The sequence below is a fragment of the Vulpes lagopus genome, chromosome 5 (assembly GCF_018345385.1).
Source record: "Vulpes lagopus strain Blue_001 chromosome 5, ASM1834538v1, whole genome shotgun sequence".
In the NCBI taxonomy this organism is placed as follows: Eukaryota; Metazoa; Chordata; class Mammalia; order Carnivora; family Canidae; genus Vulpes; species Vulpes lagopus.
Window position 1 is genome coordinate 101,508,239 of NC_054828.1, and position 25,730 is coordinate 101,533,968.

At 36.3% G+C, this 25,730-nt stretch overlaps 1 long non-coding RNA gene across 9 annotated transcripts in view; it reads right to left on the bottom strand.

The window, feature by feature from the left end:
- LOC121491399 overlaps positions 1 to 25,730 on the bottom strand; it is a 67,117-nt gene that overhangs the window by 12,813 nt on the left and 28,574 nt on the right. For 3 of the 9 annotated variants that reach the window (XR_005987961.1, XR_005987958.1, XR_005987959.1), the window contains 2 exons: positions 2,682 to 2,872; positions 56 to 226 (listed from right to left, as the gene is read on the bottom strand). The exons of 3 other annotated variants lie outside the window; for them this stretch is intronic. This is a non-coding gene — a long non-coding RNA (uncharacterized LOC121491399). Of the gene's footprint in view, positions 1 to 55; positions 227 to 2,681; positions 2,873 to 19,159; positions 19,199 to 25,730 lie in introns of those variants that run through there. 3 more of the 9 variants (XR_005987960.1, XR_005987966.1, XR_005987969.1) reach the window with 3 other exon arrangements.

A 25,730-nucleotide genomic window follows, 5' to 3' on the forward strand; every position in this document is an offset into this window, starting at 1 on the left:
AATGGTCCCACAAAGATGTCTATATTGTAAACCAGAGAGACAGTGAACATATTACCTTATATGGCAAAAGGGATTTTGCAGATTTGATTAAATTAAGGACCTGGAAAGATCCTTCTAAGTTATCTGTGTGGGTCCATTCTTATCTTGCATCCTTACAAGCAGAAAATCTTTTCTGGCTGGAGAGATGAAAGCAGGAGAAGGACTCTATGTAGACTGTCCTTGTTGGCTGTGAAGGTGGAAAGAGAAAGCCATGAATCAAGGAATGGGGGTGGCATTTAGAAACTCAAAAAAGCAGAGAAATAGACCTACAGATAGGCATGAAGCTCTGGCAACATCTTGATTTCAGCCTAGTGAGATTCATGTCAGAATATTCACCTTTAGAAGGTTAATAAACCTGTTTTGTTTAAGTCACCAAATATATGTTAAATGGTTACAGCATCATCAGGAAACCAATATACTCATGAAATTTCCACAAATTCGTTTCAACTGCGCAACATTTTCTCCATTTCATAGTTATCAAAAATGGAGCAAAGAATAATTTATTTAACTTGCCAAAGTTTCCGTAAGTAGCCAACTGCAAAACCAGAATACTTTAGCTTTGGAATTCTATAGTCCTTTGAGAATGTTGGGTTTTTCACATGTGATACATAGATATAATTCCATCTTTTAATGAACATGTTAGCTAAATAAATTACTAAAAGTGACAACCCAAATATAAATATAATAAGATTATACTATTTCCTTCGCTCAAAATGATGAAAATAATAGTAGAGATAAAAACTTTAATCACTGAATTATCTAGAATAGTCAATGTCAATATGGAAAAGTCATTCTAATGGGTTAATTGGATTTTTTTATTTACAAATGATGAATAGGATTGATATAATCAAAAGATGGACAATAACTAGTGTTGGCAAGGATGCAGAGAAGTTGGAACACTCATACCTTGCTGGCGGGAATGTAAAAATATGCAGTGCTGTAGGAAATTCTTTGGAAATCCCACAAAAGTTAAACACAGTATGACCACGTGCCTAGCAATTCCACTTTTAGATATATAGCCAAGAGAATTGAAGACATATGTCCACATAAAAACTTGTACACAAATGTTCATTGTGGCATTATTCATAATAATGAAGTGAAAACAATCCCATCTGAATAAACAGAATGTGATACATCCATATAAGGGATATTGTTGAGCCATATAAAGAAATAAAGTAATTGGTGCTATAACATGGGTGATCTTGAATAAATTATGCTAAGTTGAAAAAGCCAAACACAAAAGGCCATATATTATATGATTCTATTTTATACACCATGTCCTCAATAGGCAAATCCATGGAAACAATATCAATTAGTGGTAACCATGGGTTGTGGGGAGGGGTAATGGGAAGTGATTGCTTATTGCTATGGACTTTCTTTTGGAGATGTTTAAAAAATTTTGAAATTAAGTAATAATGATAATGGCACAACACTCTGGATATACTAAAAACACGAAATGGGTATAAATGTCATGATATGTGAATTGTATCTCAAGGAATAAAAGACTAAAGGAATGCTTTCAGTGAACCAAATGTGAAAAGGTGGATCCAGGGAGCGGAAAATTGTATAAGCAATTTTCATCACTGATGCTTACCAGGTAGTTTGAACAAGTTGTAATCATAATATTCAAATTTGGTATTAACTCCATAAGAATAATAAAGGCCACTCTGAATTAAATTTGGATCTTTACAATGTCAATTAAAAAGTTTTAAAAATATATTTACGATTTCTAAATAACAAGATATAATTACAAGAAGATGAGATACAAATTGATTTAAGGTAAATTTATAAATACAAATGCATTCACGTTTAAGGTTAATAGTTTTCCTCTGAAACTCTCTTGCTTGACATGAATATTCTATTGATTTGCTATCTCAGGGTTTACTAGCATGCTGTAAAAGGGTTTTAGTCTCTAAAACATTGCTGTTTATCCTAGAAAATCTGCATGCACTATATCACATGAAATTTTAATTGAGACATGTTTTATAATAAACGATGTAACCTGGCATTGTTCTATTTGCTTACATAACAATATCTCAATTGACTATACTCATTCATTGTTAATTAGCTTCTTACCAAAGGGTATTGGCAGAGTTTCCATAATATTCTTAGCAAATAAAATAAGGGATATAAAGAAACTTAAGAGACTTTGAAGGCTCTTATTCCCAGAACTATTACTTCAGTGTTTAAGCATAAAATCAGTCTATTTTTGGATGCTGGGTCCTCCCTTTAGAAACAAGGGGAAAACCTGCTACCACACTAAGTCACATGCTTCATTAGCAAGAGGGAAACCTGCGAAAATAACAACATAATCCAGACCAGGAGCAATATGTAAGTACTTAAGCTTTCTAGAGAACATGTTTGAGAAAAAGTCTCTTTTTCCTTTCATAGAATATTTTTGAGAATGTATCAAACATATGTGAGGACTTTAAATGTAAATCTTAGCAATCCTCCTTCTTGTCTTCAATAATTGTAAAATTACCTGCCAATTTAGTTTGAAACATAAAGGTTGGCTATTTTAATTTTTTTTGTTTGTTTTTTGGCTATTTTAATTTTAATTTTGAGGTCACTGATAATATTCCATATGTTTTCTCTTGTTTCATAGTTCTCAAAACACAAATTCCAGGTTTTTCATTTGGTACCTGCATGACTTTCTGGAGTTGTAATGGATACCTTTTGTTCCAGGTGTGAAGCAATAGGAAAAATACACCAACGCCTAGAACTCAAATTCTCTTTGGAGTGCTGCACCTGACCGTAGCAATTTAAGAGACTGGCTAAAATCAATTTTGAAAGACGATTAGTCAGATGAAGGTGTGTTCCTTGGGGAGCATTCCTAGAAGAGAGAAAGTACAAAAGGCATGGGTGGTGGAAAGCACCTGGATGTATGATGGTTAGGGTGGTTCTTCTCCCTGTGTTACTCCACAGCTATATATGCCCCTTCCCCTCCCTGCTCTGTGCTCCAGAACTGCCTTTTGGCTACATTAGACAGTGCCTCAACTAGGCTCCTAGCCCTCCGGTGTCTAGTCAGACTTTCCCAGTGGGAGGTACCACAGGCATTGAGAAAACTGACGACAGTAAGGTCAGACTGCTTAGTCTTCATCTCCCAGCTCCCTCCTGTAGGCTGTGGCTTAGAACCTCCACTGCAGTCTTAAGTGGGCTGAGGTCTTTGACATCTTCAGCTCCAACCACCATTCTTTCTTGACAAACAGATTGTAGAGATAAAGACGGATAGGTTGGCAGCGACTGGATCACAATGAGACATAAATGTTATGCTACTGAATTCAAATACTTTCTGAAGATATGGGGCTCACCTAAGGATATTGAATAAGAAGGTGGTAAGTGAGATTTACTTTTTAAGAAGACAACGCTAACAACAACAAGAAGAACAGATTGGAAGGAAGAGAGCCTGTAGGGAGAGAGGTCATATAAGAGTCCATTCAAATAAACCTGGCAGGCAATGAGGGTCTGAACGAAGAGAACAGTAAGTAACTAGAAAGGGATTAACCAGAGAACTTTGATAGGTGTGCATCTGTGCCCAACTGTACCGCCCAGAGTTACCACTGAAGTAAATGGTGGAGCTTAAGTTGTTTTCACTGATAAAACAGTTTTAATATCAATTGTTCAGGAAAGTTAAAGTAACCTGACAAATGTATAAAATCGATCTCTTTTATGACAAGTTATGAATAAGTTTATGGTTCCAACTGTATGAATTATTGTTTCCAGAAGAGAACTATTTTATAATGGTGCCAGCAGTTGTTTTTCATTTTTTACCATAACTTTTCCAGAATAAGTGCTAATTCTATTTGTTTCAAACTCTATTATTATTCAGTGTAGTAGAGCTGAGCAGTAGAGACTAAAGGAGCAAAAGGATTGCCATCCTACTACTCTCCTTTCTGGGGTACACACTTAAAAGTTTGGCATTTATTTATCTGTTCTTTTTTTCCTTTTGTTGGTGTTATGTACACACATACACACACACGCACACACATACACATACAGGTTTTAAAATGTTTGTAAATGGCACCACACTATGTGTATTTGTGAGTTACTCTTAGGCTTTACAATTCTTACTGGAACCTCTCCTTATAAATACAAAGAAAATAAGGATGCTTGGGTGGCTCAGTGGTTAAGCATCTATCTTTGGCTCAGGACATGATCCCAGAGTTCCGGGATCGAGTCCTGCATTGAGTCCTGCATCGGGCTCCTGCATGGAGCCTGCTTCTCTTTCCTCTGCCTGTGTCTCTGCCTCTCTCTGTGTCTCTCGTGAATAAATAGATAAAATCTTTTTTAAAAAATACAAAGAAAATATTATTTTTACCCCTGCATAGTAGTATCCAGTTTTACCCCTGCATAGTAGGAAGATATACTAATTTATCTAAGTCTATCTCTTTTGATGGATGTTTAATCTTTTTTAAAAATTTATTTCTGCTGTTATAAACAATGCTGCAATGAATATATATTTGTTCACCATAAGTGGACTTCTGTCATATACTCTGAACAGGAGCATTGTTGCATCATTGGGATACACATTCTAAATTGTACAGTACACTGGAGCACTGTACCAACATATGATACCCCAATCCATGATACATGGGAATGCTATTTTGTTGCATCCAGCCAATAGTAGATATTGCCACTCAACTCATTCATTATAATTTGACAAGGGAAAACATTTTACTATTATTTCTTTATCCATTGCTTTGATCACTAATGAGGTCCAGTAACTTGTCTTATGTTTATTAATCTTTTTTCCTTCTGCAAATTTTCTGTTCATATTGTCTGTTTTTCTATTGAGTTGTCATTTTCTTCATTATTTCAGAAGCCCTTTATATTGTTGCTATTGGTTTTATTATGTATAGAAAAAATATTTTGTCAATATTCGTTGCTCCTTCTTACCTGGAGTGTGGCAGTTTCTGTGATATAGAAGTTTTAAAATCTCATGTAATCAATTGTAAAACTTCTCAGTTTTTTATTTCCAGTCTTTATGACATGTTTGAAAGATATTTAATTTAAGTTTACTGCATTAATCAGCTCAGGATTCCATAACAAACTACCACAGACTGGTGGTTAAACAACAGAAATTTATTTTCTCAGTTTCTGGAGGCTGGAAGTCTGAGATCAGGGTGTCAACCTGGTCAGTTTCTGGTGAGAGCTTTCTCCCTGGCCTACCGAAGTATACCTTCTCACTGTAACTTTACGTGCTCTTTCTTATGCATGTGCACTATGTGAGAGATGTCTCTCTCTTATAAGGCTATCTATGCTGTTGTATTAGGGCTTCACCCTTATGACCTCACTGAATCTTAATTACATTCTAAAAGCCCTGGGGATTTGGGCTTCAACATACACATTTCTGGGGGACAGAATTTAGCCCAAAGCAATTACAAAGAGGCATTCTTCTGATTGTTTTAAAGAGATATTTAATTCATCTGGAATTTTATTTTTATATATATACAGAAGTAGTTTTGTGAAACATGGATCTAACTTATCATTCGATCTTTTCCCAATATTACTTACTTAATCCGATTCTATTCTCACATATTGATATGAAATATGAGTATTATAGTGTAATATAATTCAATGGATGCATGAATTATTAGACTTTCTCCCATTCCATGAATTAACTAGCTTCAGCACCAGACACACATTTTTTTAATTCCTAAAGTATTACTGTATGCTTTGCCATTTATTAATTATCTTATGGGCATTTAAATTTTCTAGGCTATTTTTATCCAGTTTTTGAAATCAATTTTAGAATTTATAAGATTTCACTTATGAAATAAAAAAGTTTACTGGAAATTCAAGCCTTCTTTTATATGTCTTTCAGTAAGTTAACATAGCTTAGGAATTTTGCCCGCTTTAGGCAGGATTGTAATTAACCAGAACAAATATGGTCAGAAATCTGTCCCCCCACCTCTGGCAGGTCCACTGCTTCCTCTCTTCAGCTCCCATCTAAACCATCCATGGCATCATCCCTCATAAGGTCAAGATGGCTACCAGAAGTGTGAAAATTCTATCACAAAGAACAGCCATTCTGAAAAAGAAGTATCTCTGTTCCAATAATTCTTGAAATTGTCTGTCATGATTTTCTTTTCAGAGCTCTTTGCCTTGTGTGAGCAACATGTGCAGCTCCCAGCTAGTCTCAGTCACCAGTGAGGTAGATTGCCCTGACTGCTCAAGTCCTGACTGAGCCTACCACTAAATGGATTGGGTTATCCCAACCTGCCCTATCCAAACTAGAAGTGGTATAGTTGTTCTCAAAGTAAAATCTAGATAATACTATCAGAATAAGAAAAAATTGGAGCCAGTAGTCAAAACAACAGCAACAACAACAACAATAAAACACCTGTTCACTACCCCATGATAACCTTGTTTCCTTTATTTCTTTCTCATTTCCTTTCTTATACTGGATTGAACTTTTCTTTGTAATATTTTCCTTTAGTAGTTTGGCATTTTAAGTCACATTTTTATCATTCTAGTGTATAATTTTTTTAAAGGTATTTTTTATTTATTTATGATAGTCACAGAGAGAGAGAGAGAGGCAGAGACATAGGCAGAGGGAGAAGCAGGCTCCATGCACCGGGAGCCCAATGTGGGATTCGATCCCGGGTCTCCAGGATCGCGCCCTGGGCCAAAGGCAGGCGCCAAACCGCTGCGCCACCCAGGGATCCCCCATTCTAGTGTATAATTTTTTAAATGATCATATACTAATATTACTTGACTGCTTAGAATCTGAAGCCCCATCAAATAATTAGAGATTCTCACAATGTGTGAATCTTCATGGAATCTAAAAAGTCAAATGTTTGTTCTCCCTGTACTCTGGCAACCAGGGGCAGGCAAGTGATCCATCTTCAACTAATTATATGTTTTTGCCTGGGATGTTGAATAGAAACAAGAAATAGGTATAAATTATAGTTCATTGTGTCAGTTGATGGTGGAGTCTAATACCAGTGGCAGCTGAGACAATGATAGTCCCAGTTTCTGTTTGCAGGATTAGCACCAGTGTGCTAAATAAGTGAGTTCAGTGATATGAGAGTGAATGTGCCTCTGGTCACAAAACCCCCTTTGATTTCTGCCAATTTTCTGATCTGTCTTCTCCAATTTTCCTATTAGCTACCTAATAGCCTTTAAATCAATCCACTTCTGGCTAATTTAGGCATAATGAGTTTATGATGGTTCAAACAAGGATCTTGACTAATAAAAATTTAAATGTTTGTACATATTCCTAAATAGTTTTATCATGCATAGAATTACTTTTAAGTGGTGAAATAGAATAGGTGAATTAGGATGAAACATTATGACATAAAATTTGCTTAAATAAAGAAGAAATCATGTCTTTGGAAGAAGGCCACCAAACAAGAAATGCAAGAGATCAGGGTAAATGAGATGAAAAACTAGAAGACATTGAAATGTGAGTTGACAAAAAGTGAAATAGAAAGGAAAACAAAACCTACATGTGAATGTATAAAACATTGTAGGGTACTACCATGGAGAAGGAAGTATGAAAATGGGAAAATTGAGAAAAATGAAACAGAAAGAGATGAAAAGGGGATCAGGGAGTGTGTGTCAAATAAGAGATAGATAACCAAGATTATCGATTGGAGATAACAATGATGGCAGTCAAAACAATAACCAAACAAATGCTTAAACCATGCATTAAGAAAACTTTTCTGTTGGGGTGCCTTGTGGCTCAGTTGGTTAAGTGTCCGACTCTTTTTTTTTTTTTTTAATTTTTATTTATCTATGATAGTCACACACACACACACACAGAGAGAGAGAGAGAGAGAGAGAGAGAGAGAGACAGGCAGAGACACAGGCAGAGGGAGAAGCAGGCTCCATGCACCGGGAGCCTGACGTGGGATTCGATCCCGGGTCTCCAGGATCACGCCCTGGGCCAAAGGCAGGCGCCAAACCGCTGCGCCACCCAGGGATCCCCAGTGTCCGACTCTTGATTTCAGCTCAGGTCATGATCTCAGAGTTGTGAGATCCAGCCCTGTCAGTCTCCATGCTGAGTTCCAAGTCCGCTTGATATTCTCTCTCTCCCTCTGACCCTCTCCCTGCTCTCTCTCTCTCTCTCTCTCTCTCAAATAAATAAATACATATGTAATTTTTTTAAAAAAGAAAACTTTTCTGTAATAAAAGATTTACCCTTCCACAGTGAATACTGAACTGCGAGTGTTCAAGCAACATGTCTTGGTAAAATTATTGAGATTTATATTAGATGGCTATATAAAAATTCAAGATATTTTTAAAGAGAGAATAATCAAGCTGACCTTCGATCTCTTCACAGAAATATACAATAACAGATATGGTGGAAGAATACTTACAAGATCTATTGCCAAAAAAAAAAAATTTCAGCAGACATGGTTAAATTGACAAAGAAAATATTATTCAATTACTACTACCATAGTGAAGAGAAATCGAATTCAATCCTCACAAAACAACTAAAGTTTTTTGGTACTGAGGCAAGCTAGTACAAAACTACTGACGGGCATCAGGAAGATGGTCAATGTAAGGACATAGGCCATCTGTGTTTGCAAGTTGGCACATGTTGAAGTTAAGCTCCCACTAGTCCACAAAGACAGGGTGATAGAGACTCTGTGTTTCCTGATGATTACATTTCAAAGAGATGGCTTCCAGGTCCTTGAGAAAGACATTTTTGGGTTATAAAACTGGTAAGAGATTAGAAGAAAATTTACATTTCAAAGGAGGCAGAGGAAGAATATACAATTAAAAGTCTTTAAATGCTCTAAGAAAAGGGAATTCAGGAGCCTATCATCAGTAAGAAACATGTTAAAATTCCTCTCAAACCGAGGGGAATGATAAGGCTGTTTTGGTCAATATGAGGAAAGAAAAGTGTGATCTAAGAATTTTATATTTAACAGCCCTCATCCTGACCATCTCTGTGATGAGAAGAAAATTGGGTCCAATGGACAAGGGGGCTGGCCCCTGTCCTGGCAGGCGAGAGTATGGCGCATCCTTTCCTGACATATCTCTGATCCCCTTGAAGCCTGTACTCAGGTTGCCTTAATGTGGACTTGGAGGGAGCCAGGGGCCCATAGTGCCAGGGCAGCCTTCTAGCTGGCACTCACAGAAAGCCAAGCCTTCTTCCAGCCACAGGCCCTGCCCCTGTATCAGGGAGGAGAGGCCAGGCTCAGAGAGTGATGCTGCGGGTTGTTCTTCCAGCGCCTTGCAGAACTTGTTTATAATGTATTTAAATCAATGAAAATATATGAATAACAAGTTCAATTCTGACCTTTTTTGTCTAGCTTCCTTTGGTGAAAGGAAAACAAGGTAGAATGCAATTTTAAGGATATTTAACTAGGCTAATTATGAACATACAAGGACCTATAAAATATTGTTGCCATGAATCCTTGGCAGGCTTGAGGAAACTAGTAGAACTTCAGTCATTGTGGAGAGGTGACAATACGAAATGTGGCAGGAAACCTGGTAGTGAAGAGCTGCTATAAGAAGTGGGACTCTGGGCAGCCCAGGTGGCTCAGTGGTTTAGCAACTCCTTCAGCCCAGGGCCTGATCCTGGAGACCTCGGATCGAGTCCCACATCGGGCTCCCTGCATGGACCTTGCTTCTCCCTCTGCCTGTGTCTCTGCCTCTCTCTCTCTATCTCTATGTGTCTCTCTGTCTCTCATGAATAAAGAAATAAAATCTGAGAAAGAAAAAGAAGTGGGACTCAAACAAATTAGGGGGCTTAGGTAGCAAAATGGAATTTAAGGAGTGTGTTCCTTGATAATGTGAAATGATACAACTAGTGAAACTAGGAAGGAAAAGAGAGGAAGAATATCAGACACAATTTATGTTTGATCATTGTCCCATCACTGATAGCTGGGAGGAAATAGGATAACACTTAAATCAAGAAACACAAGGTCCTAATGCCAAGCATTACAAAAGTCAACTTTAAAAAGGAAGACATTTACTAAAGTTGGATGATAGAGAATAGAATAAGTCCAGTAGTAAAAGGAAATAAAACATTTGATTCATTAGAACAAGGATCCCATGGATGCTATATGAACATTGGTACCTGTAGACACCATGGTCAATTATATCGCTAGAGAAAAACACCAGAACAAATTTAATAACTTTTTAAAATTTAAGAGCAATACATACACAAAAGAAAAGAACATATACCCTATAGGGTTAAATTTTTTAAAATGCAGAACATTTTTTAAAAATAAGCAACATCAGCACAAAAAGTAATAAACGCAGATATAAAGATCAGAACTTAATAAAGTAAATTAGAATATGCAATAGAGCAACCTCAAAAGTCAGCATTAAAAACTAGTAAAATTTTTGAAATTATGGACAACTTTATGTCCATTAATGGAGGAAGTTAGATGAAATTGACAAACTCCACAAGAAACACAACTTAATATAAAATGGCATGGCAAAATGAAAAATCTCATAAATTATCAGTGAAATTAAATTATAAATAAAAATTTTCTTTAATAAAAACTTTAGGATAATATAGCTTCACCAGTAAACTCTCCTAAACATTTTAAAAAGAAATACATCAATCTCATATAAACTCTTCCAGATAGCAGAAGAAAAGAAAACATACCTAACTCATTTTATATGGCCAAAATAATTTTCATATCAAAAGCTGAAAGGAAAACTGTATGCTGATGTTACTCGCGGACATACACACATAGACAAATCCTAAAATATGAAAAAAAGAATTGCAACAGATCTTCATCAGAATACATTAATAACAAGACATTATGATCAACGTGGGTTCATACTAGGAATGAAAGGTTGGTTTAACAATCAAATCAATATAGTTCAACCATAAAATAATATTTAAAAAAGAGAAAAATTATGTCAACATTTTAATATTATAGGCAGAACAAGTATTTGATAAAACTGAACTTCCATTCATGGAAACTAGGAATATCAAGAACTGTCAAATAAAATTAAATATCAAGAAAAAGTAATTGATAAATTTAGAGTACATTGGAGCACATCACTAATGATAAATGATGAATTGTTCTTTGCCTGAAATGGAGAATGAGACACAAATGCTCATTATTCATAAATCCATTCAACATTTTGCTTAATGTCCTAGCCCCAACAGTAAGAGAAAAGAAGATTTAAAGCTGGAAATGAAGAGATAAAAAGTGCCATTATGCACAACCAATGTGCACATGAATATTGAAAATATAAAAGCTATAATAAATTATTACAAACAGTGATTTTTTTAGTGTTGCTGGATACTGTAATGAATAACAAAACAAATATAGTTTTCTAATGTACTAGCAATAAACAGCTTAAGATATTTTAAAATATGCCATTTTAATAACATCAAAACCAAAATATTTTCCATAAATCCATAATTATATGAAATATAAATCTAATGATAGATGAATAAGACCTCTATATAAGAGACCTACAAAATATTATCAAGAAAACCTTTAAAAGTGGAAGAATATACATGGCTTATAGATTTAAAACCTCAAAAGTTTAAATAGGTCAAATCACTCTGTACAACCCAGTGCATTCCCAGTCAAAATCTGAACAGGTGTGTGTGTGTGTTTGTGTACACAAGGTTGATTCTAAAATTTACATGGAAATGCAAAAAGCAAAGAATTACCAAGAAAAATGAAGAAAAACAGATATGGTGACTTATTTTACCAGACATCAAGACTTACTATAGACTTCCAATAATTAAGACCATGTGATACCGGTTCAAAGATAGACATATATGCCAATGGAGCAAAATAGAGAATCTACAAACAAACCTGCTAATATGTGGGAATTCAATTTAGGGCAGTCTTTTCAATTAGGGCAGCTAGAGTAATTGGATAACCGTGTGGGAAAAAGTGAAATTTGACCCCTATTTCACAGCATCAGAAAATCAGTTAGTAATGAATTGTAAAAATAAACATAATAAGTAAACGCTCCTAGGCCATAAAACAGAAAACTATCTTATGAATTTATACTGCCTAAAATTTTCTTATATGGGATGCAAGACCATTACATATAAAGAAAAATTAATAAATTGGGCTACATTAAAACTTAGACTGTTTATCAAAAACATCACAGAGTAAAAAGACAAGTCACAGTATAGGAAACCATTTGAAATATATATGCTTAATAAAGGACTCAGACATGAAATATGTATATTTTGAGAACCACCAAAAATTAATAAGAAAAAGAGAATAAATTATAAAAATGGACAAAAGACTAGATACTTCATAAGGGAGAATGCCCTAATGACTAATAAGCCTATTATTCATCAATGGTTAATCATTACATAAATGCAAATTAAAGCCATGTTGTAATAAATATCCTAAAATATTTGGAAAATGAAGATACTCAGGAAATGTTTATGGGAGTATCAATTGGTTCAATCCTATAGGTAAGAGAGTTTGGCATTCTCTACTAAAGACAAAAATGTTTGTATACTATGACCCAGCAATTCCAGCACTACTTGTAATAGCCCCAAATATCCTCCAATGGTAGAATGAGTAGACACATTCAGTGGAAGAATGTAGAGAAAATAAAATAACTACAGCTATAAGTAAGAGTTGTATCTAACAGATATATCAAAATAAAGTAACAAAAGAATATATACCATATGAATCAATTTATTAAGTTCAAATCAGTTAATGAGATGTGTGAATCTTGAATTACCCTTCATTTGAACATTCCACCAGATGCTCATTTGAAAACGGTTTTATTATATAGATGGCACCTACATTTCTGTTAGCAATTAGATTTATTATTATATGAACATATTTGTGTACTAATCAATTGGAAGTATAAAAGATCTTAATCATGAAAGAACTGTAAAAGACATCCTTCTATGATTTTCTTCCTTTTAAATTAATTCTAGTATTATTTCTCATAAATAGAAATATATAGGTTTTCATACTTTCATTTTGTTAATAGAATATTGTATCAAGTTCTGAAGAATTGAAATTCAGCATTTCAAAGGTTTTCTTTGTTTTTATGTTCACAGTGTAATAACTTGTCTGTTTTCTTCCCATATGAGAAATCTGTGTGCTGGGGCACCTGGGGGGTCAGTCAGTTAAGCATGTGCCATAGGCTCGAGTCATGATCCCGGGGTCCTGAGATTCAGTTCCACGTTGGGGCTCTCTGCTCTGTGAGGAGCCTGCTCCTCCCTCTCCCTCTGATTGCCGCTATGCCTGCTTGTGCGAGCGCTCTCTCTCTCTCTCTCTCTCTCTCTCTCAATATATCTGTTAAATAAATAAATAAATGGATAAATAAATAAATAAATAAATAAAATCTAAAACAAAAATCTGTGAGCTTGGTAACCTGAAGTCTTCAAACTTTTTTTTTTTTTTTTAGAGATTTATTTATGTATTATTTTAGAGAGAGAAAGAGTCAGGGGAGCAGCAAAGCAGCAGATGGAGAAAATTTCCAGCAGACTCCTTGACGAGTGCAGAGCCTGACTTGGGGCTCAGGGCTGATCTCAGAACCTTGAGATCATGACCTGAGTTTAAACCAAGTGTTGAGGGAGCACCTGGGTGGCTCAGTGGTTGAGTATCCGCCTTTGGCTCAGGGTGTGATCCCGGGTTCCTGAGATCAAGTCCTGCATCAGGCTCCCCCAGGGAACCTGCTTCTCCTTTTGCCTATGTCTCTGCCTCTGTCTCTATGTCTCTCATGGATAAATAAATAAAATATATTTAAAAAAAAAAACAAAAAAAACAAAAAACAAGTTTTGGAAACTTAACTGATTGAGCCACCCAGGCACCCCCAAACTTTTAAAATTACAACTGAACAGTCTTTGTGGTCCATAAATAAATTCTGGCTTTCTCAACCCACCCACCCTTAGAGGACATTACATTATATCAAAAGATTTTTAGTTCAGAAATCCAAAGTGCCTGAATAAATATATTCAAGATGCAGAAAATAAGGTTGCCAGATAAAATACAAGAAGCTCAGTTAAATTTTAATGTCAGATAAACAATTTTTACTCTAAGTATGTCCATGCAATATTTAGAACATACTTACCCAAACATATAACTTATTCTTCTAAAATTCAAATTTAACAGTGTCATACACACACACACATGCACACACATGTGCACACACACCCACACCCACACATTAACTCTAGCAGTCCTAGCTGAAAAAAAGCTGTATTTTACTATAGATTTATACATAATTTCTACTATGTTTCTCTAACATCTGTCTCTTCTCTGTAAAAAGAACTTATGGTTATGACCTGAATTTCTATGTCTGTCTATAAAGGAATAGATAAATGAACAACCTAATTAACATTAATTCTATTCATATTTTTGCTTTGAACACTAATTATTTAAAGATTTAATTAAGACCTCGACTTAAAATTTAGTTCATGTGAGTGTTTAGATATCTTAGATTTGTAAAATGAAATATAAAACTGGTACATTTTAATTACAGTTGTAAAATGCACGTACCATTTCATTTAACAATGGAGAGAGAGAAACAGAAACAAACTAAGCAAAAAGAAACTTACTTTGAAGTGAGGAGTAATTTTGCAAAGTGTTCCTTTCTACAACAAAGAGTAACCCACATTTTTTTTATTTAACTGTTACATCTACAAGGAAGAAATATAACTCCCATAATCTCATACTTCTTATGAGGAATAGTAACTAGTGCCCCAAATCTCTGCTATTCAAGCAATCCTCCTTTAGGCAAAGACTATGAAGTACCATGTGTGACTTGATTTTTTTTTTCAAGTTTTTAATTGAGTTAAAAATTGAATTAATTTTGGAATTAATTCACTTTCTCTTTGGAATCAGATGACATTGATATAATAATTTAGCAATGTCTAGTTTTTCTGCTAATGGAACAAACACACAAACACCTTTCATACAGGCATAAAAAAGCTTGAAATTAGAAATGAGTGAAATTTGGGGCAGTTGGGTAGCTCAGTCAGTTGAATGACCAACTCTTGGTTTCAGTTCAGGTTATAAGCTCAGGGTATTGAGATTGAGCCCTGTGTCAGGATCTGTGCTCAGCACAGTCTGCTTGAGACTCTCTTTTCCTCTTCCACTGCCCCTTCTCCAATTTGCATGAGTGCTCTAAATAAATAAATAAAATCTTAAAAATTAATAAATTTATAATTCTTTGATCTAAATGAAAAATGATATACAGCGACATGAACATGTGCTTTCTGCAGCTCCACATGTAAAATTATTCTTTTTAAAAGTCTTCTTAAAATAATTATTAGCTCTTGAAGTAGAAGCAAATGCTTATTCAGTGGATTTCCTTTTTTTTTCACATACCCAGGCACATCACACAGCCCTAGTGAAGAATGATAAATGTTGACAAATAATTTGTGCAATTCAGCACTAATCATTAACTTTCTAGAAAAGTTCAAATGTAGTACTTATTTTTTAAATTTTAAGTGCATTTGTTTTTTGAGCTCATTGCTGCTTTGAAGAGTATCTTTCAAAAGCACAAAAATCAAATATTATAGCTTTACACTAAAAAATCACTATGATAAGAGATTCCAGACTATTTTCTGTAAACTCTATGGCTGAACCACTTAGCCTCTATTTCCTGTAAAAATAAATTTTACATACAAGTAACCTACAATTTCCAATATTTTCCACTAACGCTACCAATTGGTTGCCTGGAGGCCTTGTGTACTTGAAGCCATTGACACAGGCCACAGCACAACTGGCTTTAGCATCAAGTGGCTGGAAAAATCAAGCAGAATGGAGTACTTTTTTCCATTTATCAACTGAAATCTAGCTTTTCTTGTCAACATGCACTTTGTTGTATCAGCAAGTACCTGCTGGCTCATACTTAGATGTCGATTAATTATGGAAAGATGTGGGATAGGAGAAATGGTTTATTACAGGTCTTTTTTAAGATTTAATGACATGTTAAAGCCAGCATTCTATTCACTATACATGTCTTTGTGCCTTTTCTCAAACACTATTAGATAAGACCATGATAGAAACTAGAAGCACAAAGTCCAAAAGTATAATAAATTCTGATTTGTCCAAAGTCACCCATAAAGTAGGGTAAATCTAGGATTAAATACAGATGGCCTCACTTCAGAGCTCTTGAATTTCACAAACTTTTAGAAGTCAATGATAATATATGTGGCCTAATGGGTTTAAAGATCACTAAAAATGGAATATTTTGCAACATCCAGACAGACAGATCTATTTTTCTTCCTCCTAGCTAGATTCTTTGTCCTCACACTGGCTAAGACTTTTACAGGCATCACAATCACTGGGCCAGTCCTTTGTAATGAGGATGAAAGACAGAGAACAATCCCAAAATACATTCTGTATCAGAGTATCAGGTCAGGATATAAACAGGTGGATTGGCAGAAAGAAAACGGGGAAGCTACCTTTAAAAACAGCAGACAAATCTCATAAGATAGCCCTCTGCTTTGCCTTGAACTGAATATCTAAAACCGCTGCTTAGAATTTTTATCTTTTTCACTCTACCATACTATTTTTGGTTTGTAACTATTGTGCCTGGATTATTAAATACTTTACTGAACCCTCTCCCTTTTCAGAAGTAGTCTGCAAAACATTGTCAGATTAATATTCCAAAAAACTTCTTTTGTATGAGCCACTTGTTTAGCTCAGAAGTCCTTAAGCGTTTCAGTACTATCCATGGAATAAAATTCACAATAAAGTTCAGGGTCCAACTAATCCTCTTGTCTTCCATAATCATCCACTGCTTCTTTCCACTATACTCCCATCTTCCTCTGCACATATGTATGTACATTATATCCTTTGCTCCAAGAATACTAATGTAAATGGTCCCCCAAGCCTGTCACCCACATTCATATCCCTCTGCCCTCATTCTTACTATTATTTCAAGCTAAAATATTCTCCACCCCATTCTCCATATATAAAAGCATATTTCCTCTTACAGACGTGACTCAAGTCCCACTGCTTGCCTCACCATTTCTGACACAACATAGATCTTGTCTGCCTTGTACCTAAACACCATTGTTATTCATATTGCCTTGTGTCATATTTCACATAAATAAACTTTCTCTTCTCAAAATGAACAGCTTCTTCAGACAAAGACCATTGGCTATACCTCACACAGATCTGCAGGTATAGTCAGAGCTTAGTCAGAGCTTATAGTCAGAGCTTATCGTAGACCTATGTTCTATTAATAAACCCCATTATTCATTGGTTACTTCTCAAATGATCAATTGTAGGGTGTGTTCATCTACCGCAAGATTGTGACATTTGGACTTTACTCTAGGTAGAAAATCAGCACCATCACAGACTGAGTATCCAGCAACAGCAAATACATGAGAGATCTCTGTAACAAAATAAAATACCAAACTAGAAAAAACTTTTGAGGAACTTCTGATACATTTGTTTTCTGGGCTTTTAAACTATATACAGTGGCTCTTCTTTCCATGAATTTACATTTCCTCATTAAAATTTAATGCAGAATGTGCTTGAATTGTTTCTCATGCCATTATTAGATTAGGTATTGGCTTATCAAGACTAAAATCTAAAGTTAAAATAAATTTTAAATATCACTTCTCATATTTTAACACTGTTGAAATAAGGCATGACACACTATCACAGAGCTTTGTTCTAAATAACTACAGGTGTAGAAAAGGCAAAATAGTTTTTTATTCACTCCCTGATTCCAAAATCAGGGCTATAGTGATGCTCTGGTCTCAATGTCAAACAGATACTCATCAGAAATGTTGACACTCAGAGAAATGCTGTCAACAAATTTTTAAATATTAAATTGAATAAATGCATATTGGTGTGTTTTATTCATTTCCATTCACTGAATGTAAGAGTCATGGATCCTATGAGAATCAATGGGAGCTTTCACATGAAAATGAGTTAAAAATAGTAATGGCAATAATAATGATCATTTCACAAATGAAGATAAAGGAAGAAAAAAGATTTGTGTCAAACAGACCATACCAACAACAACAACAACAAAAAATGAGAACAGCTAATTAGGGAAATTGTATCATTATTTTTTAAAATGTAAATATTTGATGAAGTGGAATCTGTCTTTTAAAAATGCTTAATAAAATATGTAATATTACCTATGGGAAAAATTAGGAATAAGAATTATTCACTCAAAATATTAACTGTGAGTCTAAATTCCATTGTTAGAAAGTTAAACATCTGCCCTAAGCCAATAGCTTTCTGGTTCATTCTGAGAAAGAATATTATTTAAATGTGAAATAATTTTCAAACTTTTTATTTCCTAAAAACTAAAACAGAACAGAGCACAAATTAACCAAGAGAAAATAATTTTCACTTAATATTTTCCAAGTCTTACTTTTTGACCAGAAGTCAATTGATAATGAACGACTTGATGAAATGAATGGAGTTAGGATAAAGAACAATTATGTGGCTTTAGAACTAGGAGCTATCTTATTTTCTGGAACTGTGGTCCAGAATGATGACTTTGGTTACTAAAATGTCAGGCAAATCCACAGAGAATTCCAAAATCCCACTAACCATATTGCTGTTCTCCTGGTACAGATTGATAGTAAAATGACTAGAGCTTATTTGACTATCTACACTCTGTGAGACAAGCATAAATACTATTATAAGATTGCTCTACAATTAAGATGCTCTATATGTGAAACCAGCAGAGCCCAAGGAGAAGGATAAAGGCAAAGTAACTAAAATAACGTTATATTTACTGTGTGACTATGGATTACCCAGGTCTCCCAAAACTTAACTGTACCTGATCTAAAATCAGTCCACAATACTATATTCCATTTTCTTTTACCATCCTGATTTAATGCAGGGATGCAGGCTACTAATTTCTCTTGAGGAAAGGAAGAGTTTATTTTGACATTTGGCTCCCACTGATCTATATGGTTAAAAAGGTAAATGATAATGTAGTTCAGATGGCTTTCAGTGGAGTTGTGCCTTTCTCAACCAAAGTGAAAGTTTATAATTTTATCATTAAAAACGAGGCCAATGAAAGGATTTTAGTGTTCTATTAATGAAGAAAATAGAACATCTGAAATGCAAGGAAATGAAGCTCTAAAAATTAGCAAATAAAAATCTCTATATTAGAGCAGCTCTGGTGGCACAGCGGTTTAGTGCCGCCTGCAGCCCGGGGTGTGATCCTGGAGACCCGGGATCGAGTCCCACGTCGGGCTCCCTGCATGGAGCCTGCTTCTCTCTCTGCCTGTGTCTCTGCCTCTCTTTCGCTCTCTCTGAATAAATAAATAAATAAATCTTTAAAAACAAATCTCTATATTAGAAAAATCCAGACATACATTTTTATAGTTGCATGTTAGTTCAAATCTGTATTTCAGAAAATGAGGGGCAGATTTTTAAAAATATGGCGTAGGAGGTAAAATAGCAAACTGGCATAAATTAAAGGCTATGATTGAATATACATAGAAGCAAATATACAGACACTGTCAAGACCAGAAGAAAAATAGGAAATAGTAAAAGTTATGTTGTTGCATTGTAACATACATGGATCTGACTTAAATTTCCCACTCTCAACATTGTCTTTATGTCCACCTATACCTGCTCTGTTCCCATTCACAATCATACATTATATAAGTGGTAGGCATCCAATTCAAACCTCTTTCTTTCTTTCTTTCTTTCTTTCTTTCTTTCTTTCTTTCATTTGTAGCAATTTTTTTATTTTTTAATTAATTTTTATTGGTGTTCAATTTACCAACATACAGAAAAACACCCAGTGCTCATCCCGTCAAGTGTCCACCTCAGTGCCCATCACCCATTCCCCTCCAACACCCGCCCTCCTCCCCTTCCACCACCCCTAGTTCGTTTCCCCGAGTTAGGAGTCTTTATGTTCTGTCTCCCTTCCTGATATTTCCCAACATTTCTTTTCCCTTCCTTTATATTCCCTTTCACTATTATTCATATTCCCCAAATGAATGAGAACATACACTGTTTGTCCTTCTCCGATTGACTTATTTCACTCAGCATAATACCCTCCAGTTCCATCCACGTTGAAGCAAATGGTGGGTATTTGTCGTTTCTAATTGCTGAGTAATATTCCATTGTATACATTTGTAGCAATTTTTAAAACAGAAGTGTCCGTGCATATGTAGTCAGATGTTTTTGGTCTCTGAAATTAATGGTTACACATCTGTACACCCCAAGTTATTCTCTGACTTAGGAATCTTTGTGAGTTTCTCAGATTATGCTTACCATGGTCTTCTTGCACCTGTCTTTTCCCAAACCTCTACACAAGAAGCAAACTTTTCTACTCGATGTCTTCTCTCTCAATCTCTCTCTCTCTCTCTCTCTCTCTGCACAAAGTCCTATGTTTTCTCTTTAAGGCTTTGTTTCTATTTCCTAATGTCGAAAAATAAGTAAACTTTCTTCCCATACCCCCTGGCCAATCCTACAGAAAACATTCTTATCAAATGTAAGACCTCTTTGGGGGTTAGCCCCAGGCCTTGGAATTTGAGGTCTTGATTTATGTTGTCTTACCTCTAGAGTTCTAGAAGAACAATTCATATTGACTTGATTTTCAATCATACAGTTTAATCAACATTTGTTAGATGGTTATCATGTGCCAAGCTCTAGGCTGGCTCTGGGAAAATAGAGGTAAGACAAAGACCACTTGCTCTGGTGGCCTACTGAAGGAAGTAGGCAAATGCATTCACTGTTCCCTCAGTGATGCCAAAGCAATAGCAACAGGTGGCTGTGTCAACAAGTACTTCTTGCCTTTGTGAGATCTGAGGCTGGGTTTTACAGCTGTCTAGCACAGCATTGAGACAATGCCTGTCAGCCATTTGACACAAAGCTGCTGGAAAAAAAGACCCTGCGCCAACTTTTCTGCTCTGTTCCATCCTATTATCCTCCTTAGCTATAACTCCTTCTGACCATGGACCTTTCTTTCCCTCTCCTTGTCACTGCACCTGATGCTGGTATCATACTTTCACACCTGCCATTCTGCCACCGGTCTCTCTCTTTTCACCTCTCTTTGCCAAGAGGAGTGGTATGAATTCAACTGAGAGATGAAGCCATGGTGTCTTTATTTTTTAAGAAAGAAGGATTAGAGAAGAGAAGCGAGATTGAAAATGGAATATGCATCTTTAGAAAAGAATAACTCAGATTTCTAATTCAAAAAAAATCAAGAAAAAATTATTTTTGAATCAGATTTATAGCTATATGTCCATCTACAAATGCTCAAGGTCATAAGCATTCATTACCAAGAAAGGAAAATAGAGCCTCTATCGCATTTTCCCCTCTCCCTGGGTATTATTAGTCTAGTAACAATAAGATGCTAAGGAAAAGAATGTCACTTTACTTCCATGTTAGATCATCTTGACCCTCATTTACAATGATGCAAAATCCCCGATTTTGTCCTGTTCATTCAAGGCCAATATGCCATTGTTTAGAAACTATTGCATTCTTTTCAGAGCCCTTTACTATAGCAAAGGTGTCCCACACACTCGCCTAAAAGTGTATTTATATAGTTGTAGCTGGCTCCCTGGGGAGGAGCCTAGTGTCACTAGTTCAGGGCAGCAGTGATAGCTGTTATCTGGGAAAAGAAATAAGAATCAGGATGATACAGAAGGAGGTGTGTGTAAAACTGCCTTTCCCCGGGGAGGATTTGGGCAACTGACAGGCATTGTGTTAAATCTGCTACATGGAGCATAAAATCAGCTAGAGAAAATATTGCAGATTTTGTCAATATTTGAAAAAAAAATATAGGTAAAAAAGAGAAAGAAGGGTGCCTGGGTGGCTCAGTCAATTAAGAGTCTGCCCTCAGCTCTGGTCATGATCCTGTGTCCTGGGATCAAGGCCTAGGACTCCCTGCCCAGAGGAGAGTCTGCTTTTCCCTCTCTCTTTGCCCCTCCCCCCTGCTCATGCCTCTCTCCCTGTCTCTATCTCAAATAAATAAATAAATAAATAATCTTTTAAAAAAAGAGAAAGAAAAGAAAAATCCTTCTATCAGAGAATATCTGTCATATGAAAAATAGAAGTTAAAGCCTTTATAGGATTCTCCTCACAGGACTTTATCAAGAACATGCACCTGCTTCACTGAGTATTCTCCTTCTGGATGGATTTTAGTTCCACTGTGATATGTGAAATGACTGCTATTATCTTATGTGAGAATACATTTAAATGCCATGCCAGCTCAAATAAAAATAGGGGGCATCTGGATGGCTCAGCAGTTGAGCCTCTGCCTTTGGCTCAGGGCATCATCCCGGGGTCCTGGGATCGAGTACTCCATCAGACTCCTTGCAGGAAGCCTGCTTCTCCCTCTGCCTATGTCTCTGCCTCTCTGTGTGTCTCTCATGAATAAATAAATTAAAAAATATTTTATAAATAAATAAATAAATAAATAAATAAATAAATAAATAAATAAAATTAGACTCTGCTGTTAGAAGGAGTAGCATGCTACAAGGTTTGCTTGTTTAGCTTCAAATTTCCCTTAAGGTATATAATGAGCTGAGGTAAGAAGGGATCTATTATGTACTAGAGCTTAAAGTTGAAAAATGACTTTCATTTCCTGGGTATGCTAAAATGAGAGCCTATGCATGTGTTTGTGTGTGAGTGTGTGTCTAGCAATAGACACCAATAGGTACACAGAAGCAATTTTGTTTATAACACTCCTTTCCTTGAATTCACTCATGCATGTGGTAAATTACATGACCTGCAATGAATTCATGTACACTGGGATAAAAATATGCAAGGGTGGGAAGGCCCCTGGGAAGGTAGAAAGAGATGCTGTAAGTACAAGCACTGCTTATTGCCTCATCCTTTCTTGACCTTTTCTTCATTTAAGGTATTGCAAATACCCAGTGCAAGGCTATTAAGTTAGCAACATGAGAAATAGTCTCTCTTTTCATGCAGCTGAATGTACCTGGGAAAGTAACCCTAATTTACTACCTACACTAACGCTGCCAGAAAAAACTAGGGGTGGGGGGTGGGGGCAGCCCAGGTGGCTCAGTGGTTTAGCGCCGTCTTCAGCCCAGGGCGTGATCCTGGAGACCCGGAACTGAGTCCCACGTCAGGCTCCCTGCATGGAGCCTGCTTCTCCCTCTGCTTGTGTCTCTGCCTCTCTTTCTCTCCCTGTGTCTCTCATGAATGAATAAATAAATAAAAATCTTTAAAAAAAAAAAAGAAAAGAAAAAACTAGGGGGTATAATAATGTGATTTAGGATTTAACCTAGCATCATTTATTCAAAGATCCCTTTCATATTTTGTTTCTTTATCTCTTTGCTCCATTTGGTATTGAATAATATTTTACAACCTTCAAAAGGAGGGAAACAAATACTCCTCTGCCTCTAATACTCACTTGTTACTACTAAGGAACAGAAATAAAAGTGCTCACAGTCGGCGAGACACAAACCAGAATATCTTGGGACCAAAGCCTTAATTTGAGTAAACATCATATTGTTTGGTTTAATCTGCAAATCAATCAATGATAGTTGATTGAAGAAAGGTTGCTTACCAATTGGATGAAGCTGGGAAGCAGGTTGTTGCTAACTCCAGGGGCATACATAAGCCCATCACCACCCTACAGAGTTGTCATCAGTGTGGGGTTGTGCGTGTAATGATGACTGTTCACTCGGCCACCAGACAGTCAGGACATGGTTGAGAGTCAAGTAGTCTGTGTGGGTAACACAATCTCATTCTATCCAGATAAACAGTCTCTAAGAAGACCAATGTATTCTCTAGTATAAAGGAAAAAGGGCACCAAAAACAGAACACACACAGAGGGATCCCTGGGTGGCGCAGCGGTTTGGCACCTGCCTTTGGCCCAGGGCGCGATCCTGGAGACCCGGGGTCGAATCCCACGTCGGGCTCCCGGTGCATGGAGCCTGCTTCTCCCTCTGCCTGTGTCTCTGCCTCTCTCTCTCTCTCTCTGTGTGACTATCATAAATAAATAGATAAAATCTTAAAAAAAAAAAAAAAAAAAAAAGAACACACACAGAGCCGCAGGGGCTGTGATCTTAGGGTCAGGGCAGAAGCTCAGGAGCTCTCCTAAGCAGTGACTGGCTAGTTGGAGTTTGTGATAAATCTAGGGCAGTGCAAATGCCAGAGTCTTCTCCAGACTCAACCAGAGCTTGACGGTCCCTATCTTCTTGTTAACCTTATAGGGTATGACATCATCAACCATTAGCAAATGCAGAGTGTGCAGTGCTATGGTCCTACAGCAGTCACTCTGATAGGTCACGTTCTCCTGTCTCACCAGTTCGTGTGGCCATTGTATCTAAGAAGCACCACAAGCACCACAAATGCTGTACACAACAGAGCCTTTAAGTAGCCACTTCTCCATCTCCAGAGGTTTAAAGAACTGGGTAAGAATTTGACTTTAATTTGCTTTGGATAGAGGCTAATTACAAGGATATGTGTTCATGGGGTCTTAGTTCTTTGGTATATGGGATTTTTTTTTTTTGTACACATTCCTCTAGGGCTTATCTTTCATTTCCTACTGTTCCCACCTTCTCATCTACTTGAGATCGGGTTTATCTGAAAGTGATTTTGGCTTATGCATCTATAATTATGCTTATTTAATTTCTCTGTAAGGATAGGAACAATGTGTTAGCCTTATCAGTGCAAACTTGGCACTTCTTAACATCAGATTTTCAGCTTCCATTAGGATCATAGCAAGCTAAGCTAGAGGAAGAAAAGAAAATAAACTCTTTCTAAAGGTCAGTCTTCTTAATTAAATGAAAACTCAGGCAGCAGCATTATAAAATGACATGACTATAGCCCGTGCTCTTTCTGAAGAGAACCTACAGAGTATCAAGCTGACCCTTCTGAAAGTAGGGCAAGCTGAATTATTTTCCGATGGGTAGGAGGCTACAGAATTAAAATGGTGGTTCCTTTTTTACAAATGGAATTGATTGTTAGTGACTATGGCCATAATGGAGGCTTCAAATCTTGCAGCTGTGCTCCATGTCCAGCCCACCTCATTGTTCCATCATTGTCTTTGACTTACTATGACTGGCTGCCATTTCCTTGCACTTTCTGCTTTTGCTACCACTGCCCTTCAGCCAAAGCCACTGTGGAGGGGAAATCAATAAAGAGGCTCTAAGCTAGGTGTTTTCACATTTAGGAGTTCATGTAAATCCTCGGAGGAAAAGGTATCACCATCTCTTTTTATAGAAGAGCAAACTAAAGTTCAGAGAGGTTAATAATTTTGCTCAAGTTCCCACAGTTAGTGAATTGTCAGGCCCTGTCTCCAGTTGCCCATTCTCTTTCTATAAGAGCTAATTTCTCTGGTTCTGTTTCCACTGCCTATATTCAGGAATCTTCTGGATGGCATCTGAGGATGGCACTATACCCACTCAGTATCACAGCAAAGTCTACTCCATCTAAACTCTTAGCCTACCTCTGTCCTAGCCCTTTCCTGCTTTTGTTATTGTTTTCTAATAGATAAGACCACTTTTAGTTGGTAAGGAGCTCTGTGAAATCCTCACAAGAGTAAGTGAAGCCAAATGTTTTCCAAAATAGTAAGAAAACTGTAAGAATTAAGACTTCTCTACTTCGATGACCATATGATTCTGGCTTCAAATGAACAAAAGATTCCAATTAATTATACTTATTAAAACTCTTGGAATTGATTGTTTTTTCAGAGATGAATATGCGTTGAGGTACAGCTGCCAAACTATACATCTCCGTGAGGCACCATCTGCATTGAGCTCCAGGGAGAGTCACTGAGATAGTGTGATGTGGTGACATCTTCCAAAACAGAAGGTGGTGAAGTAATAAGATGTGAAGCAACGGTTTGCATCTCTAGCT